Raw genomic sequence first — 6,000 nt, forward strand, 5'->3', positions numbered from 1 at the left:
TCTTCTGTGAATCTGGCCACGAACTCGACTTCTACCCACTTGTCAAGCTTCAACATAAGAGAGAGATTTGAAGGGCGATTAATAATAGATAGAGTGTAAATAAATGTCTAGATCATAATCACGATGAAGAAAATCAAGAAGAATGGCGCCACTTAAGGAGAAGAACACAAAAATTCTTGTGAAAGGGCCTCATAAGTCAATTTTGTTAGACATATTTTCTATTTGAGTCACTCGTAAAAAAATATTATTTTTATTGTAAATATGATCAACGTTGATACATCTCAGTAATAAAGATATGTGAGACTGTCTCACAAAATACTTACTCTAAACAGAATTATACCTTGCTTCTGAAAAAATTGCCGAGGGGAAAATATTCTTATCCTTATTGCACCTATGACCCATATGTTTATAAAAGAAAAAAGTGTAGTCATATAATTTATAAGTTTTTTAAAGTTATTTTTTGTCATGATATTGAACAATTTATGATTTTAATCAAGTAATTTGTATTCTTAAAAATATTAATCTTATTCACCGAAATGTTGGTATGACGCTAAAAGACGATGATGTAGTATCGTAAATTGTTAACGCGACGTTGGATCTCGCTGACATGCCACGTCTGCGAAACATTGAAAAAGACTAAAATTGAAAAAAAAAATCAAAATTACTAAACTAAAATTGTGAATTTTCCAACACCAAAATCAAAATCAAAATCAATCCAAATTACATTATCAAAAATATAATTTTTCTGTGGTACAACATAGAAAATAAAGTTATAATATCACATGCAAACGAAACATGAAGAGAAAATTAACAACAGCCAATTTTGCGAGTTACCCACTAATCGGGCAAATCAATGTTCTGAGATTGAATCTCAGCCATTGATCCTAGGTGTGGGCACTGTCCCCACACCCAGGATCGAACTTACCCTCTTTTCCTTAGTCCCTAATTTGTGGTCCAAAATTCTCAATAATATAATATTATTTTTACAGTACCAAAAAGACATGAAATGTTGTTCTTTTGTTATTAGAGAAGATAGATAAACAAATGTTTTCAATTATCCCCAAGACGTTGGTCTCTAACTAGAAAAGTAAATGCTTGAGCTTGAGAAGCTTCTGGACCAATAGGTCCGTAAAACTCGCTAGGATAAGTAGTATTATTGAACCAGACAAAACAGCAAGCAATGGAACCAAAGACGGCTAAAGCCCCTAAACTATAAGATAAGTAAGCCTCCCAAGACCATACAAGGGCACGTCGAGCCCACGTTTTGTCCAGACTCTATTCATAGAACATGGTACAAATGTTGAGATTTTGGCACAAGCTACAAAAAAGAAATATTGGTACAGTTCTGCCTATGTTATTTAATAGCTTGAATAAGAAAGGTAGTACATTGTTCTTTTCTTACAATTTATCCAGAACAATGAGAAACTCACAAATTTGCTCAAACTCGATAATGCAGTACAAAACATTAAAATTATGTCAGCGTGTTGGTTGCTATTGGATATTCCTAATGTCCGCGTGAGCGTAGAATCGGTTAAAGAAATAACCGATCCCATCGAATTAATTCATAATTTTGATTCGTTGAGTTTGAAAATTCGATTTTAATTTTAACAAGTGTATGTTAAATCAGTTCTATTTCGGTTTTTGAATTTGAATTTTAAAAATCGGTTAATCTATGTATTTTAATTAATATATATTATATGGGCATATTAGGCTATTAATAATTCGCCGGCTTTTTGCTTGCATCCGGCTCATTCCCTAAAAATAATATTTTACAATTGAAAGTTGATTGTTTTATATATTTTTTAATCAAAATTTTAAATAAAAATTTATCTGCTTTCATGGTTATTTTACACTGAAGAATTTTTTTTGAAGGTTTCTAGATACCTTACATTAAAACATAAAATAATATATTTTCGATTACATTTTAGAAGAAACAATCCCCAACTTTTGAGATTAAAATAAATCCCCAATTGTAGTAAATAATTCACTTTTTTTCTTAAAAAAATAAAATATTTATTTTATTTTTGAAAATATGTATCCAAGATTTTGTTAGTAAATTCAATGTCGCGATCACTTTTGATCTTGATTACTAGAACTGGTTTTTATTTTAAATATATCTAAGAAATTTAATCAGTTGGCCACATGTATGAATTTTACCACTCAGGAATATTACACAAGTAAATCTGAAAAAATCATCGACTATAACAAGAGTATGTTTCATTCATCTTAAGCTCATTACAAGTATATGTCCAAATAAATCGATATGCATTGTTCTGAACATCTGGATGTTAGTTTGCTATATTTTTGTTGGGTTAAACGTGCATGAGTGAGAGTAGTACTAGGATGAGTGATCTCCTGAGAAGTTCTCATAAGTCAAGTTGCTGACATTGTGCCGCTTGATCTGGTTGGCTAAGTGGACCGCAAAGAGTGACACCAGATCTTAACGGATAATACTGTTTCTATTGGGACAGGGCCAACGATAAGAAAAGGTCATACTAATATCTAAGGGATATGAGACTGCACTAGCAGATAGACATACACTTCTCCGGACTCATGGGCCTAAAAGCCCAACCTATTAGCACCCAAGTAGGTGCACTTTGCGCTGCCACACGTATAAGGAAATAAAGTTGTGCATTGGCTAACAGCGATAGCTTTTGACCTTGTGATAAGCGGTTGATCCTACAATTGCTATCAGAGCGAGGTCATGGGTTCAAGTCTCTCAAGAAGCATATTTCTATTCTTATTGAGTGAGGAATGTTGGGTTAAGCATATATGAGTGAGAGTAGTACTGAGATGGGTGACCTCCTTAGAAGTTCTCATGCGTCAAGCTGCTGACGTTGCGCCGCTTGACCTGGTTGGCTAAATGGACAGTAAAAGAGAGACACATATCTTAACGGGTAATACTGTCTCTGTTGGGGACAAGGTCGATGATAGGGAAACGGTGAGACTGATCTCTAAGAGATATAAGATAGAAACAACAGATAGACATGCACATCCCATATTCATGGACGTAACATGTAAGGACTCAAAAATTTGAAAGGAGATTCAACAAAAGATAATGACCACTTGGTATCATTTAATTTCATTTAAAAAGGACATTCAAGAGTTGTTTTGACTCCGTAAGTGTAGTATCCCGATGCCTAATTGGAGTTAATTATTGGATTAATTATATTTCGGTGGGATCGGAAGGACCGAACAGAGTTCGGATCGTCCGAAGCGGGTTCGGATCGTCCGAAGAGGGTTCGAATCGTCCGAAGACAGGTGGCTGGACACGTGGAAGACATGCAGAGTTCGGATCGTCCGATCAGGGTTCGGATCGTCCGAAGACAGGTGTCTGGACACGTGGAAGACATGCAAGGTTCGGATCGTCCGATCAGAGTTCGGATCGTCCGAAGTGTGCCGGATCGGATCTTCCGAAGTGGATCGGATCTTCCGATCGTTGTCTATAAATAGAGGCGCGAGGTTTCACATTTTACTCGCCAATTCCGAGTGTTCCAGAGCGTTTTAGTCGTTTCTGATGGGTTTCTAGTCTTTTCCCGAGGTTTAGGCACTAGCGGGGAGCTACTAGTCTTGTAGCGGAGCTGTGCTCTAGTTGGGAGCTAGTGGCATTAGTGGGCTGACTACGGACGCAGACTTGATTCTAGGACTGATTGCTAGGATCTACTGGTTTGAAGTACGAAAGTACTATCCGAGATAGCAGGATTGAGTATGCTTTACTATGTGTTGCATGTTTATATGTTGCATTATTATCTGTCATATGATGCATGGTTTATTATGCAGCATTTGCATAATCATGTTGAGCCTGACTATTTTTGAGATAGCCTGTTGAGAGGGTGCTCAGCCCTCGTTTGTTGTGGATGGTTGGACCCCGTTGGCCGACGGTGGTCAGGTCACCGGTATATCCACAGGTTTATTTTGGTATGGGAGCCACCTCCTGGTGCGACGGCGCAGAGTGCTACATACCTTGACGTCATTTACCTGAGCAGTATTTCGATATACCCAGATCCTGGTATCCAGTACATTTTGCATACATGCATGTCATAGTCTTGTATACTCATGCTTTCGGTGCTGAGCGTTTTATGCTCACGTCCTCGGTTTATCTCTGTTTTGGACACCCTATTCGATGGGGCAGGTCTCAGGTTGGACGGTCCAGGAGGGAGTGGTCAGGAAGCTGGCAGAGGTTGACCTGTAGTTATTGGTATTTAAGTTCGATCTGGTTGTTTAAGTATTTTTGTACTTACAGATTCGATTGGGTTGTATTACTGTTTTTCCGCTGTTTACCTGTTTCAGTTTAAATGTTAAATTTTGCATGCTTAAGTTCTGATTAGTAGGTGATTCTGGAACGGGTCACTACATTTATGGTATCAGAGCATGCATTAAGATTTTGGGATTTAGAACTGTTCTTTTGGGTTTAATCGCTGGTAACTTTTGTAGCTAAGAGATGTCTGGTTTTGACGACGATGCTAGTAGTCATGGCAGCGTTGGACGCTGGGGAGACCGCGACGATCGGGAGCGTCGTCGAGAGCATCGAGAACGTCGTCAACACCGTCGTGATGAGCCTCGGAGTTTTAGTATGCATCGGTTCTTGCAGATGGGGCCGAAACCTCTTTCAGGCGGTGAGACCCCGGATGTTGCGGAGAACTGGCTCGAGAGGATGGAGAGCTGCTTCAAGACTTTTCAGTGCTCGGCGGAGCAGCAGATTGATACCCTTGATTTCTTGCTGGAGGGTGGTGCGCGCAAGTGGTGGAGGTCTACCTCTGCACCGATAGTTCAGCGACAGGGTCGAGTTCTTTGGGCCGATTTCCGAGCCGCTTTCATGCTGCTTTACTTTCCGCCAGCTCTTCTGCAGACCAAGGCGATTGAGTTGATCAATCTGAAGCAGGGAAGTTTGTCTGTTGATGAGTATCAGCAGAAGTTCTTTGAGTTGCTTCCGTATGTTCCGCATGTCAGTGACAATGCTATGGCCAAGTATAACCATTTTCTTCAGGGCCTCAATCAGGAGATTTATGATCGGGTTGTTGTCTGCGATGATCCGACATCGTATGAGGGTCTTGTGAATCGTTGTCGTCAAGCTGAGGGCAGTTTGCTGAGAGGTCGAGCCATGCAGTCTGCTCGTCCTACTAGTTCTTTGGGTCCCCGCGCCCAAGCATTTAAGAAGACTGGATCTACTTCTTCTTCCTCTGGATCTGGAGGAATTCACCATTTTGGGAAGAAGAAGGGCCCGTGTCAGCATTGCGGGAAGGATCATCCGACGGAGCGTTGTCGCAAGGTTGCGGGTGCTTGTTACAAGTGCGGTGAGATGGGCCACATGAAGAGAGATTGTCCACAGACGGGCGGAGGATCAGGATCTGGTTCTCACGCTTCAGTTCATCAGAGGCCACAGCAGGGACAGTCTACTCAGGGTTCTAACCTCCGACCGCGTACTCAAGGGCAGGTCTTTGCTCTTAACCAGGATCAGGCGGCTGAGGAGAACGAGAGAGTTATCGCAGGTGTGTTTTTATTATGTGGATTACCTGCTTACGTTCTCATTGACACTGGTGCATCTCATTCATTCATATCTGCGAGATTTGCTAAGCGTCATAAGTTACCTTTCACTTCTTTGGACGTTGTGGTATCTGTTTCCACGCCGATGGGTCATTCGGTGCTAGCTAAACGTCTAGTTTTGGGTTGTCCTCTAGAGTTTGAGGGTAATGCTTTAACTGCTAATTTGATGATTCTTGTGATGGAGGATTTTGATTGCATTCTGGGAATAGATGTGCTGACTGTGTTTAGAGCTACTGTGGACTGTTATCAAAAGTTTGTGCAGTTTCGTCCAGTTGAGGGCGACAGTTGGTTTTTCTATGGAGAGGGAGCGCGACCCCCGATGCCTGTGGTTTCTGCTCTGAAAGCCTGTCGTGCTTTAGAGTCGGGCGGGGAAGGCTACCTTATCTATGCTATTGATTCGTCCGCAGATAGTGTCGGTATCAGTGACATTCCAGTGGTTTGCGATTTTCCGGATGT

This window comes from Primulina eburnea, chromosome 14 (assembly GCF_022965805.1).
Source record: "Primulina eburnea isolate SZY01 chromosome 14, ASM2296580v1, whole genome shotgun sequence".
In the NCBI taxonomy this organism is placed as follows: domain Eukaryota; kingdom Viridiplantae; phylum Streptophyta; class Magnoliopsida; order Lamiales; family Gesneriaceae; genus Primulina; species Primulina eburnea.